Raw genomic sequence first — 15,597 nt, forward strand, 5'->3', positions numbered from 1 at the left:
TTCTCATCCTTTTGCTGCATATTTTGCAATGTATTTGAGTACTACATCTAGTGAAAGGATGGGCTAGAAATCTACATTGGCCCTCCAAATGGATAGGATTTTTGGATTATGTAGGTTTAGATGATCATCATTATGAGCAGGGGTGTGGGTTGGCTAACCATTTGTGGTGAAAGAAAGTGATGAATTTTCTTATGTACTCCAAGGGGCTTTGTATCGACATGTAGGAGTAGAACCTTTCATCTGAAGACATGTTTGAAGGGTACATTTAGTGTGATGTTGCACAAGGTTTACTAATTCTGTGTAGTCTAGTATTGGGCTTGTGTTGTTGATCATTGTTGTATCCAACAAGCAAGGGTCATCAAGAAGCGAACGGTGTATTTTTTTGTTGCGCAACTGTAGACTTTAAGGGTTCCATGCAGATACATATCTATCAATGCAATCAAATGCATTTTGTATGGATTGGCTCTCATCCCACTGTAAGTTGCAAATTTTTGGTGCCTGGCATAACCAGATGAACCCATAGATATGTGTAGATCCCCTATGTTTCCATTCATACCTAATAGTATATAAAGTTTTTAGTAACTACAAGGCACTAAAAAATTTAACCAAATTGGAAGTGTAGTAGAGCGTTACCTATACCAGTGATCTATTGCATGGAGAAGCTTGTCTTAGACTTCCTCAAAAAATCTTGTAAATATATGGTGCATGTATAGTGCTGCAAGATGTGGATTTTGAATAATGTTTTGTATCCTCCATGTAGTTGCTGCACTCAGGTGTGTTGGTGTAGTGGATGGCATGGACATGTGCAAGTCTACCCATTTCGTGTCTGCTGCACTAAGAGAGAAAAAGAGAGTTGGACAACCTATTTGAACAACCATGTCAATAAGCTCTCCACTTCATTGACACCAAAATGGGCACGTGCCATGAATTGTTGAGCTAAAATGCATGAGCTGGTCGGCAAGCTTGTCATCAAGCAAGTCCTTTAATCTCTAGCGCAGTTCCTCAATTGTTGCTGGCATGGAACCATCAAGTTGCTTGCGAACAAATACTAATGATGTGGCCTAGCTTTGATGTCGCATTAGAATATTAAGTATGAAGTACCTAAACTAAGTGTGCTAGCCAAACCTATTCTAATGGTATCGGATAAGGTGGCAAGCATATTCATGTAGCTTGACATCTTTAATATGATAATGTTTGAATGTGGCCTTCCCTTGTGGAAATAGACATGGGAATGTCATTGCAAACAATCCTTCAGTTGTGTATTCATTGATGGGAGATGTAGAAATGTTTGGCCATTGTATGCTTAGACTTGGTCATCCTTCGCCTAATTGTAGCAAAGATCTAACTTCTTCCATTTCTCTACATGCAGTGGGTAGGTCTGGCACAAATAAAGTGTTGTGCATGATCTCCTCTATTGGATCTTCTATTGTTGATTCACTTTCAATCAACAAGCTTTGATTCTGGAGTGGAGTTATAGTTGTTGAGTATAGAATGTTTGAAATGTCAGTGGATGCAGTGGGCAAGGATGCCAGTGCAGAACCATCTACCTGTATGTCTTTGTAATAATGATCATTGGATATTTTATAGTTTAGTGCTACATAGACATGATCTCTACCTACCATAAAAGTGTATTGTTTATGGTCTATGTTTTCTTTGTTGACAATAATTATGTCCAAGGCATCTATTGTCCTTGGCAAAAGTGTTGCAATTGTAGAAATATCTTGAGGAAAACATATAGTATGACCACTATATTTTAGTTTCCCACCTCTTGCATAAGTAACTTGAAGGATGGGGCTTATTCTTGCTATCAACATCTCCTCAACTTGACTGAGTATTTGTAAACAATGTGGTTATTCACTAGGGTTCATATTATTCCATTCCAAGAATCGATTGCCATTCCTTTCTAATGTGCATCTATAGTAAGCGGTTGATCCATTTGATTCCTTTATTCATATTCCTGGGTATCTTTCCATGCAGACCAAGCATGTAGAAATTTTGGAAAGGTTATCCAATCTCTTACGAAAATTATCTCTAGCATTTTGTAACTCTATATCGCATTCTTGTACATGGTATGGCATGGGGCAAGTAGGTCTAGAAGAACTGTGTGCTCCATCAAAATTTTTGTAGCCACATTCTAGTCCTTTCTTGTTGATTGTGTCCTTTGTTGCTTGGTACCTTGCTCATCTCTTTTGACTACTTTGAGAATGTTTCTCTTGAATTGTAGCATTGCATATGTCCATCTCTAATTGTATACCCAGAAAGAGAGACCAGGTATTCCTGCAATTAGCGTTATTGGCATTAGGAAGTTTGATAGTGTCAATGTACGAAAAATAAAATATAATGGCTACTGTGTGTCCATCCTATTTTCTATTTTAATAGGAAAACATGCACTTAGTTTGGAACAAAGATAAGTTTCAATTATTGAAGGTGTATCATTGAACAAGAGGGTATGGTAAGGGTATGATAACTTTCATACTTGCAAGGGGATTTAAATAGTTATACTATGATATGAAATTTAAAAACTACTAGATCCTTTGTTCTCATCTATTTCAATATGTTTTGCACAAGATGAAACATAAGTAGGAAACATTTTGTTGTCTTTTTCAAGGTTTAAATTGTGTAAGAACATCATCAATTACAATATGTAATGTACTATAGTTTGAGCACAATAATCATAGTTGGATAGTGAAGTGTGTATATGGTATGCATAAGTTTTTTTGAGATATTGAAATAGTTAAATAGATATTTAGAAATGTATATAATATGTGGTGACAACTGTCTAGTAAACAATATATATATAAAATATGAAGGAACTCGTAGGGTACACGTGTATATTAATTGGGAAGTGAGAAGTAAATATATAGTTGTACGAAATGAGAGGGAATCTTAGTACATGTGTTTGTATACACTTGTGGAAAGAAACTAAATATAGAATTATAGTAGAAACAACAAAATAAGAATGTGCTGCTATAATTAGAGATCTCTATTTGCAAACACTATGCACGCCTTAGCATTGTTACAACAGTGCTCTTTCTTTCTTCTCCTCCAAAGTGATTCATGCTGATGCTAAGTTCAAAGAGAAATTTTTTTGACAATGTTCTCCAATATGTTCATTCTAGCATCAGGTTTAGCTAGAAGAAGTTGCAAGTCTTCTGTTGGTATCCCTACCAAATAGTTTGTTGGTCCTTCAAATGCAGTAGTATTCAGCAACTCACCTATCTCATCTTGTAAGTCCATCTTGAGGATATAGTTATAATCAAAGGTAAATAACTCTGTGCAACATTTAGGGCACCAAAATTTGTTGGTTGAAGTATGAACAATTTTTTTCTTACACTTCTTCTTGTCCACTACTAGTGGACAAGAAAGGTAGTAAAAGTTATCCAAGTGCAATTTAGTAATAGTAGCTTCTACACAAATAGGTTGTGTGGTTGGACTCCCTAGTTTTTCAATAGAGCATATTTTTATTGGATTGTTAAAGGTGTGTTGGTGAACATGGCCTTTTGACAAGTGTATGGAAGGGCGGTCATTTCTTGCACTTGCATACCAAAGTTGTAATGCAGAGGCTTCAGGAAGGTTTCGATTGATTTTAATGGAAGTTGAGAAGGTAGTATCAAGTTTTTTTCCATTCCATGAAACCAAACATGTAGATTTGATTAAAATAATAGTTGGGGTTGACTGTAGGAACAAATAAAATATTTTATCCCCTTCGGCCTCACAATGATGTCCCCATAGCGTTACTTCTATGGTATGATCTGACATATCTTTGATTGTGGCTATACATTTCTTGGTTTAAATATTATTTCTCTTTCGTATGGTTGATGTAGGCATGAAAGATACAAGTATGCCAATGACATCTACAAGAGAGTTAATAGGAAATGTGTCTAGGGAATCTATCATTTGGTATTTTAGAGTCTAGACAAGTGGATGGAGATACCATTGATGTGCATACAAGGTGTAGTTCATATGGGCTTGGTGAGCTACTATATTTTGTATTACTTACTTTGATGCAAACACCTGAGATCTTGTATAGACAACTAGGTTGAATAATGTTGTAGTACTCATCTACTACTTCATTAAAGCAAGTAACATGGATTTCAGAGCTTTCTTTGTCAATGAATTCAAACCCAAAAACCTTTCCATCACTATTATCAGTTTTGTATTCATGGAATTAAGTTTTCACTAAGACTATACCCTCAATGGACTAATGTCTATGGTATGGAGTCAATGATTTAATGGGGAGTGGTAGTAATGGAGCCATGTTTTACATAGCATATTCTACATTTTGGGAGGGAACTGACACATCTTCTAGAGTTGGAGGCCGATGGTAGTTAGTTATTTGGTGGCGTGGAACTGGAGATCCAACTATGGCTGCATTTTTTGAGAGTACCACAATGTTTTTAAGCAAGAGTGCCCTGTGAAGAAAGGAGTTCATAATTTAGCATGGACATTAACATGACATAGCAAAACAAATCAATGTTAGTGGGAAAGAAATGACATACATGAAGTTGTTGACCAGATTGCACAAATAATCTTGTAAACATATAATTGTGCCCATTGCTAAACCTTGTTCAATGACTAAATATGTGTACTTGTCTGGAAGAAGAGCTGAATGAGTGTGTGTACCATCTGAGAGTTGAACTCGATATTTGGTAATTGTAGAATTAGGTTGATGAATAGAGTGTAAAGATGTAACTTGTAAGTATGGATCAATAATAGATGAGCCTGCAATGATCTTAGCTAGTCCACCACTAGTTAAAGGCACCATCATGAGATTAAGTGGAAAAGGAATACAAGAGCCTGCAAATAAGTTGATATGATTTGATTAGACTATATAAGGATCAAATTTTTGTTCTTAAAATACATGATTGAGGAGAAATAGATGTATCTTACTAAGGTATATTTCTATTATGAACATAGCATATTGTAGTATGTATTTTTTTTATTTTTCCAACTCCTTTAATCACACGCGAGAAAGGGAAATAGGCTTGCATTATTTTGTTGTACAATTGCATATGTTAACATTATTTCCTTGTCTCTAACTCATACTAATATTATCTAGCCTGCTACCAATTTCATTGCTAGAAGCAATTTTCTATATAAGTGTACTTTTTAAAAATTTCATGTACGAAACATGTACTTTCATGTCTCTTTTGAGGTTACATATGTTGAAAATTGAAACCTAGATAACTACATTACAATTTCCTATATAATTGTATATATGTTTATTTCATGTACAAAACATGTACTTTCATGTCTATTCCAAGGTTACATATGTTGAAAATTGAAACTTGGATAACTACATTATAAAAGTTGATAAAGCCAATGATCTTCAAGTTACATAGTATGAAAGCAAGAGAAAAGATCACATTTTATTCAATAGCCTCTCATATGCATCAACTATTGAGACTGTATCACCATTTGCATAGTGTTCGTCATAGTAAATCTCCCTAATGAAAGTGCATAGCCCCTCCAACTCAGTGCAACCATTCAAAAGTTGTATCACATCCATTTCTTCCACATGAGGCAAAGAGAGACAATTTGGTTTGAAGTTATTCAAAATGTCATGGCAGCTACTTGAAACAGTCAAAGATAAGCTATGTACGTTACTTGCTAAACATTTTGGTTGTTTTGCAGAGCTACTTGCTTCTCCTATGGAAGTAGTTACTGAAAGTCCATGCAAGGGTTTGTTGATACTCTTTGTTGAATCCCCACTTGAAATTTTGATCATTTCTTTGCTATTTGCAATGGTTTCCATTTCCTTAGAGGGGGGAGCATAAATTTTGTATGAGTACAAAGTGGATTGTACATGGAATGTTCTTCTACTTTACATTGATTTTTTCTATCTTCAATTCATACATGGGGATTTTCTAATGACTAATTGTATTTGTGTTATTTATACACAAGGGATTCTAATCAAGGTTTAAATGCTCTTATACTTGTGTAGACTTGTGTAAATATAGTTATAGAAAGAAGTACAGTGATAGAGAAAAAAGTTATATATAACTCAAACTATTTATTAATTATATTAAACAAATAATGTCACCTATCTATAAAAAGAAATTTCTTTTAAAACTACAGATGTACCAATATTTTAGTCTCTATTCATTTTTTAAAGATAAAATTAATAAATTTGGTTCATCAAGTGTGTGTATATTAAATGCATCAAATAAAACACAAAATCAAAATAAAAGAAACCTCATATACTTTGGAAAAAAACATAGTAACGCAAAAGATAATTCTAAAAGGCAAGCCATACATACTTATTAGGAAGAATGAATATTACCCATTATATAAATCCTATCCATTGGCTATTTACTTCTGAATATTTTTGGTTTCACTTTGTATAATGAATAAATAACTAGGAAATTGTGAAGTAGCACAAAAAACAATAATATTTCTATCATAAATTAAGTAAAAACATTAAAGTATAAACTAACAATAATATGATTATATGTAAACATTTATGGAAAACAAATGTAAATTAAATAATTATTAAAAGTAACCCTAATATACATATTAATTATCCTAACTATCCTAAATTTATTCTAATGACTAACTTGTTTCTCTTCCCTAATAGTTGGTAGGTCCATAAATTTAAGTTAAATTGAATTGTGAAATTAGAATACATAAAATTTACACTAATTTTTTCATGATTTAAGAACCATATTGTACAATTTTCTCTTCCCTAATAGTTGGTAGGTTCATAAATTTAGGTTAAATTGAATTCTAAAAGTAGAATACGTAAAATTAAACTAAATTTTTAATGATTTCAGAACCGTAGACTACAATTTTATCATCCTTAATAGTCGATAGGTTCATAAATTTAAGTTATACTGAATTATGAAATTAGAATATGTAAATTAAACTAATTTTTTAATGATTTAAGAACCATAGAGTATAATTTGAAATATTGAAAAAAAACTAATTACAAAATAATGAAATCATTTCTCATAAACTATAGAAAGTTTATGCATAGGATAGATGTCTCTGCCGCTGAGCTCACATGTCAGTTGAAAAGAAATTAATGTATCATCTAAATTTTTGTTCAAGAGTTTGTAAAGTTGAATAATTGCATATCAATCTTGTGAACTAAAAGTCACAAGCAAATTGGTCAAGAAAGCAACATTTCATGGTGATACAGACAAGAAAGGTACACTAAGGAATAGGTCATGATATCCAAACCTTAGCGATACAAAATCTAAATTAATATATTCACAATAAAGTGCAAAGTTTATCCCACAAAGGAGATGCACAAACATAAATAAAAGGGCAGTAGTAAACGTGAGTCCTCCCAGTTTCTACCAAAACATAACCGTGTATAAGACTGACTCCCAAAATGATAGAGGTTGGATTCCTCAAGGAAATAAAAAAGACAATTTGGGTTTTTATTTCTAAATTAATATTATATAAAAAATCGTAAATGGGGAAAAAACATACATAAGAACACAACTCTTCGCAGATATTGTATGTGACACACAAGAAATGGAAATAATGAAAAAGAAAACTTCTAAACTTTCCGAAGAATAGACGATTAACAGATAATTCTGCCCATGGGACTCCAACCAAATTTTCAATTCTTGTAGCATGACTATCTCAAATCTCTTTTAGTCAAGATGGATTTGATGTTTTTGAGATGAAATTTTTGGCCCTCACACGTTCCAAGACTAGAGCCCTCACACATTATATACATTGGATGATACAATTCCTTGAGAGGAATCAGGGCAACGGATCCTCCAAAAGAGATTCAAAGTTCAAACTATGTACCAATCCACCAAAAGAGAATTAAACTATGTTTTAGATTGACATGTTTGGAGAGACAAAGCGTGGTTTAAAAAAGAAATTTCATCGAAGGGGGGATTGAGGATAGATCGCACAAGATTAGAGCACCCAATCAAAGACAAGGATCCACTAACGCAGAAGCATCAAAACATATACATGAAATCAACAATTTCCTAAAACTAGATCATAATGATTAGACTGGGTTGATCAATAGTAGTGTCATTCACATATATTATACAAAAGATATTAGGAATGACAAATACTCTCTTTTCTATACCAAATACCATTAGACATACACTAACTAATCTAAGAAACAGCAATTGATATATGTATTCTATATATTCTTCCGATCATAATAGATAAGATTGCATTCATAATAATAGGCCATCAAAAAGAGCAATATTGCTGCTATTCACAAACATATTATAATTACATCAAGAAGCTTCATTATCAATCAAGTTTTGGATAAGAGAGGGCATTATATAGTCTCATATACATTCGAGGTCAATATACTTATAGTACAAGCCTCCATATGACAGAATCCAACTCTAAATAATACTTAATCTTAAACAGAAATATTGATTGCTTCTAACCCACAATAATGCTTCAATTTTACAAATGAATATGGTTGGTTAAAAATACCATATGCTTATCACCCAAACTCCAACTGTTGATGTTGTTGTGAGCTTCCTTTCACTAAATTGCTACTGTTGTTGTTAGCTTCCTTCCACTAAATTGCTACTATTGCCTCCTTCCACTATTTAGGTGTAATAATTGTTGCTGTCTTCGTTTGCAAAATTGCAGAGAGTTCCACTATTTATAGAAAATCAAGGCAGCTATCTATAGAGGGTTCCAATAAATGCAATAACTACACAACAACTGATTAAGTAGAGGTGGCAATGAGGCCTCCATGAATTGAGATGATATTTACAGGCATCTACAGGCTAATGTCGTTGGAAGCATAAATGTGATATGATCAAACACTGACAATTACGAAGGATTGCATTAAATTACTAACGGTTCTGGGAAATTCTAGATTGCATAAAATCTGATCACCATTGTGTATAATGTTGGCTAGTCAAGACAGAATGACTACCATTGAAGTATTGTTAAGTGTTGATTCATTTGATTTGACATATGACTGTTTTAAAAACATAGAAATAATCAACTTCATTCATATCTGATTAGATATTTTTGGGCGTTTTCTTTCTATGGAGTCAGATTATTCCCCTTCTTTTTGGACAGAGAGAAGAGGACAGATGGAAGGAATCCTCTCCACAATTACTCTGCTTTTTATAATCTGATTTGATTTTTACAGGAAACTTGCGGCATCTAAGTTTTTTCTTATCTTTCTTATCCAACGTAAATACAGCGGCCACTGAGATGCTCACTGATTGCAATAAGCAGAAGAACTTTACTATCATTGGGACTTTAATATCCTTCCACGTCTCCTTTCCTATCACCATCTTTACTACAAGATCAATGGTTGAAAGCGTCTCAATTACAGTCATTTGCTCTCCATCATTTTCAATCGTTGGATGTCAAACTAAGCCTCTCAACTTCATAGAGGAAACACCTACGGCGTAAATAGGTTTTGACTATTTCGTGTCAACACACTTAAGATGTTTACTAAGTTCATGTTGAGCTAGTAACACATGCCAAGTAAAATATGTATAGATGCCAAGTAAATAGTTGATGCCAAGCTATAATGTATGTCGAGCTAGATAGAACTACAATAGATGCCAAGTGAACTTTAGGTGCTAAGCAATCTTTAGGTGCTGAGTGAAGTTCAAGTGCCGAGCACAGTATAGGTGTTGAGTCACTATAGAAGATAAGTGTAATAGAATTGCTATAGGAGCCAAGAGAGCCAGTTTTTCTATATGAGCTAAGCATAAGAGGTAATAAGTTCCAAGTAACACAGATTGGACATAGTTGTTTGTAATTGTACAAACACCTATGTAAGCCATTTTTTGAGCCGACATTGAAGAATCTCCAAGGATATTAAAGATAAGAATGAATCTTTTATATTACCTATGCAATCAACATGTAGCCAATAAGAAAAATGGAGAAGGCATGCAACCAATAAGAAAAGAGCATGAATTGAGCGAGAAATGAAGAATGAATATGGATCATAGATTCATACCTAACCCTAAGTCTTTGAAATTTTAAAAGGAGGATGAAACCCCATTGTATGCATGGATGAATGAAGTGTATGGGTGAACTATAGCAAAATTCATAAGGGTTAGAGATTTAGTGAAGAACAGAGTAGCATAGTAGAATCTAGTTGTTGAAGAATAGAGTATCAAAACATCATACAGTGACATATTAGATTAGGCAAGGATCAGAGTGACAAAGTAGAACAAGGATTTTGAATTAGCAATTGAAGATTGCAAAGTTGTTGGGTCAAATTTTTTCTAATACTTTCAAGCAATTGTATTGGATATGGAAATCCTATGGACTTAGGTTGGCCTAACAGCCATTTTTAAATCCTTTAATAGGGTGGCATTCCAAGTGAATGTACAAAAGTCATTTAACTAGGCCTACTTTTAGCAAGGTAGTGAAATCCTTTAACTAGGTCACTTTTAACAGGGTGTAAAGTCATTAACAGGATAGGCCTTTCACAAGGCAGACCATTGGAAGTGGTCAAACATTGTAACCTTGAATAGTTACACATTGTTGTAGTAATATTTTGTGGGTGTCATCCCCACCCCAGTTTTACCTTCTCATTTTGGAGGGTTTCTGGGTTACCAAATTTGTGTGTTGTCTATTTTCATGCATGTCTTTACTTTCATGTTCATTAGATAGATTAGATGTATGTGAATGGTTTTAGTTTAAATAATTTAAAAGGGTTAAAGTTAGTTACTTCTGATTCACCCACCCTCCTAGAAGTTTATCCTCCCATTTGTTAATTCCAACAATTGGTATCAAAGCTTAGTTCTCATAAGAGGGAGCCTTATAGCTTGGAGAAAAGATCTAGAAATGGAAGTCTAAAAACTTGGGAAGATTATAGAGAATTAGGAAATTGACCTACAACTTGCATTACATGCTTTGGAAGAAGCTAGAGGAGAACTAAGGAAATCATTAAAGAAAAAGAAAAGAGATTTCCATAGCTGAGCATGACAAACAGTACAAGGAGATTGAAACCTCAAATCTATTTTCAAGTGGAGATTCCAAAGAGTTTGATGCAGCAATACTAGACCTGATGGAGAAGAATGGAGCTCAAGTAGAAGAAATTAGAATACTCAAGCTTGAACAAGAATCACAAGCCATAATGCTTTGTGAACTAACTGAACAAAATAACAGAGCCATTGAAGAAAAATCTATGATAGAAGATGACAAAAGAAATCTTACCAATAGACTCGAGGAAAAGACAATCAAGTTTGAAAGAATCTCAAACATGCAGCTGGACACCTTAAGTCAAATGATGAATGCACATCATGAGCTGAATATGAAAGACATTAAGATTTCTACACTAAAGATGCAAAATGAACATTTGCAAAATGACCTTAAGAGAGAGAAGAAGGAGATTGCAGAAAGCTTCAACAAACCTAATGAGGCCATCAAGTACTTTGAGCAGCTACTAAAGTCACCAACTTCGGGATTGGGATACATAAGCACTAAAAAAGGAGAGTCCTCCAAGACTGCAAAACAAAGGAGTAAAAAAGGTAAGAACACTTAACCTACTTGTCATTTCTATGGTAAAAAGTGACATACTTCTAATGGATGCAGGAGCAAGAATGCCCATCAGCATGATAAGCCTAAGAATGCAAGCCACTATCACAAGTCTAAAAATCAAGGACATCAAGCACATAACTACAAGATTAGGACTATTAGTACACAAAAATTTGAAGGTCACTGTTACAATTGCAAGAAGTATGGACATAGAACATTTGACTATATATCAAACCCTATGTGGACATCAAATCAAGCAACAAGAGAAGGTAACCATGGTCATCACTATAATTGGGATTATAACACCAGGTATAGTTGTCACTATTGTCAAGAATATGGACACATTCTTGAAAATTGCATAAGGACACATTTTAGAGGGAACTACAATAGATGGTTGAGCCAAACCACATGTTTAAGTTGCTTCAAGATTGGCCATATCAACAGAAATTGCCCAACAAAGTCAAAGGCACCCAACTCAAAGGATAACAAAGGAAAAGAGAAGGTAGATGTTGAACACATCAGAGGACAAATGAACAAGACATGGAAGAAGAAAGATGAAGTTAGCACATCAAATGAAGGGATCACTTCACCTAATAGGTCAAGTGGGACTCACAGTTCATCAAACTAAGCAAAAATAGCCATTTGGGACTGATTTAAAAAGTTTTATCATGCATCAGTCCTAGAAAAGATAGTACTAAAAAGTAGAGATCAACTTGATTAGAGATGCAATGTTGAAATTCTAACTTTTCACTAGTATTGCTAAGTCTTCCTTATGCCAAGTGAATGTGAATTTATGCCGAGTTGGCAATGGGAGCCAAGTGAAGAGGAAATCTAGTTGGAGCCAAGTGATAGAAAGTCAATAGAAGATGAGTTATATTGAAAATCCTCAAGGAGCTGAGTGTATAGTTGTATACACACTAAGAATTTAATGCTATGTTTTGAAGAGTATAAGGTCAATTTTACGATCATTTCTCGTTATTCAAATGTAGAACAAGAATGAGAAGAGCACATAAGTGATTGACAAACAACAACTAAAGCTTTTGCATAGATTTCAACAAAGAACAAGCACCATTTTCATCGATCTAAGGTATTCCTCAAGTGCTAAGTTGTGCAGTTATAAAGTTTGATATCTTTTAAAATGCTAGATTTGCAATATGGCTTTCAGGTCTAAAAACCCAAAGGAAAAGGAAGATTTTGAGGTTCAGTTAGTTAGCAATGAGGTTAAACAACCATATTTTAGGCTGATTCCAATAAGAATGACCTTGCCAATGCACTATCCATGATTCCCCCCAAAGTTGTAATAGTGCAAGATGTTAGGAAATGTTACAATTGCAAGGTAGGAGCAATAGGAGATTTGGAGATTTATCAAGCATATGATAAACTGTGTGAAAATAGAATGCTAAAGGAAGATTTTCAAATAGTTGAAAGAAAGGGCTTAACCCGCACTCTAGTTTGCCCCACACTTTTTAAAACTAAATGGATAAGAATTGTCCTAAGCTGGATATAAAAATGGATGTTTATGGTTAGAAGGAGGACCTATCAAGATAACAAAGAGAATCATGCATAGGGTTATAGGTTTTCCAACCCTAGATCGGTACAAGACCTTGTGAAGTGATTCCAAGGAAGTTATTGAAAAGAACTTTGGGGCAAAATGGAACAAAAGGGGCATGACTATTGACACAATCACATTTTACCTTATGGAATTTGTAGTAAGAATCATATCTCACAAGTTCTATCAATCAAGCAGATTGAATAGTGTTCCATGCATTGTTGTGGATGTGGCTTACAAAATTGTCAGGAAAGATCATACATATGATCTAGCGGAATTGTTATTATAATAGATCATGGAGAATCTGGGAGCAATAAGAAGATCAAAATGTGCTTAGTGTAATTATGAATTAGTTCTGATCTACATATTTTTATATGTTTTGGAATAATTTCCCTCTTTTGGAAAAGTAAATTGGAAATTAGATAAGTTAGCTATCACTCAAATCAATGAGTACATTGAGCAAATGGGAGACAACTTTGACTCTCTAATGACAAGTTACTTTGAGGATTTCAAGAAATCCATGAAGTGAAGACTAAGGATACCAGTTTCCCTAGTGGAAAAACACATCAATGATATTTGTTTCTTAGTTGATATTGATTATACTTATATCCAAGCAGCAGTTCCAACGACTAGATGGCTAAGACCATTAGAGTATGAGCTAAACATTGATGAAGCATTAGCAACAATCACAACATTTATTGTAGAGGAGATTGACAAGAATGCACCACATTTTGGAACATATGATGTGGTGTGATCCAAAGTGGAAATGGAATTAAAGATTGCCCCCACTATAAAGAAGAAAGACAAGCTTGTAAAGAAGCTGAAAGCAAATTTTGGAGAAGGCACTGCCCAAGAAGTAGAAGAAGAGGGTATTAATGCCAAGGAAGATGATGATGAAGACGAAGAGGAACATCAAACTCTTGCATTGACACAAGTCTTAGGTGAGGATGAAGCAAAGGAATAAGGTGCCAAGGAAGAGGAAGCCAAGGAAGCACTAGCTCAAGCCGAGCCCAAGAAGAGAAAGGCCAAAACTTAGCCTACAGCCCAGCCTAAAGCAAAGAAGGTCACAAAGACAACCAAAGCCAAGCTAACTATACCATAACAAGAGACACCACAAGGGCCTCAACTCAAAAGGCCAAGGAACAAGACAAAGAAAAGAAGAAGGCTACTGAGTAGACTTGTCCTAAGTAGAAGAAACCAAGGAGAATATATGTTGCACAACTAGAGTTAGATGATGAGGAAAGGAAAAAATCTGAAGATATTAGCCAATTTAGAGTGGTAAGCCATGCTCCTAAGTCAAATGTTGATAAAATTTGTGATAATGTTAGGAAGAATGCAGATTTTTTTGGATTGAAAAATATTGACTTTAATAAATTGAGTAGAGAAGAACACAATAAAGTTGAAGAATCAGTATATGCCATGATGAAAAAATTCAAGAACACTCCTCTCGAATTAGATAATACAGTGCCTAAGGAATTATATGAAATTGTTGAAAATAAGTGGCATTATTGTTTTAAAATGGAAAAAGGGATAAGAGAATCCACATTGGCACAAGTAATGCCATAATTGACTAAAGGTCAAATAACTAAGGCAAACAAGAAACATGGGAGCAAGTTTCCACCAAAATATAGAGCCTTTAGCATTTTGTAGAAACAAATTGAAGATGTCGTCTAGAAATCCACAAGAATGTGCAAGTTGATATATGGCTTGACTACTGTCAAGGATGGAGAAGAAGACCCCTTTGAGGGACATACCACTAAAAAGGAAAAAGATGCAAATAAGGGTGAGGCTAATAAGAAAGAAGAAGAAAGAGAACAAGAAAAGGATGAAGGAGAAAAAGAGATAGAAAAAGAAATAGTGGAGGAGGAAACGGAAAAAGAAAATGAAATGGCAACAGCTGAAGAGGAGTAGCAAACTAAACAGAATGTACAAGATACACAATTGCCACCTCCTAGTCCTCCACATACAAGACCTATAGTTACAGTCATTTTAAAGGATTTTCTTGACACTTATGCTCAGAAAAATCAACCCTTTAACTACAAAGGATCTCAAGAAGATCCTTCACCAATCAACACTACAAGCACAACTATGCACAAATCTAGTATTGGTGAGTATTGATGAGCTTCAAGAAGTTGTAGCAGCAATAACAAGGGAGAAGGAAACTACACAAGAACAATCCTCACAACCTCCCACTACTATAGTAGATCAACCTAAAGAGTAAGAGATACAAGAAAAAATTGCTAAGGTTGATTCTACAACAAAGGTGACAACTACTGCAGAGGAGCCTACAAAGGAACCAATAGGACAAGATGTTCCTACAGCACAAACCTAAGGTGCACGTCCTCAAATTATCATAATTGACCAAGGTAGTAGACAAGAGGAGAAAAAAGTAGACAAAAACCCCTAAGGAGCTGGAGGCAATACAAACATTGATAAACTTGCCTAGCTTAGGGACTCCTCAGAAGCAACCAAGCACTAATGTAATGCCATTGTAAATCTCTACACCAGGCTCAAGCTCTACTAAGGTTACAAGGGTATTTCACTATGGAGAACCTACATTAGATGAAGAAATAGTCATACCAAGCTATGACTCAAGG

The sequence above is a fragment of the Cupressus sempervirens genome, chromosome 3 (assembly GCF_028749045.1).
Source record: "Cupressus sempervirens isolate cs-2001-9-10 chromosome 3, ASM2874904v1, whole genome shotgun sequence".
Classification (NCBI taxonomy): domain Eukaryota; kingdom Viridiplantae; phylum Streptophyta; class Pinopsida; order Cupressales; family Cupressaceae; genus Cupressus; species Cupressus sempervirens.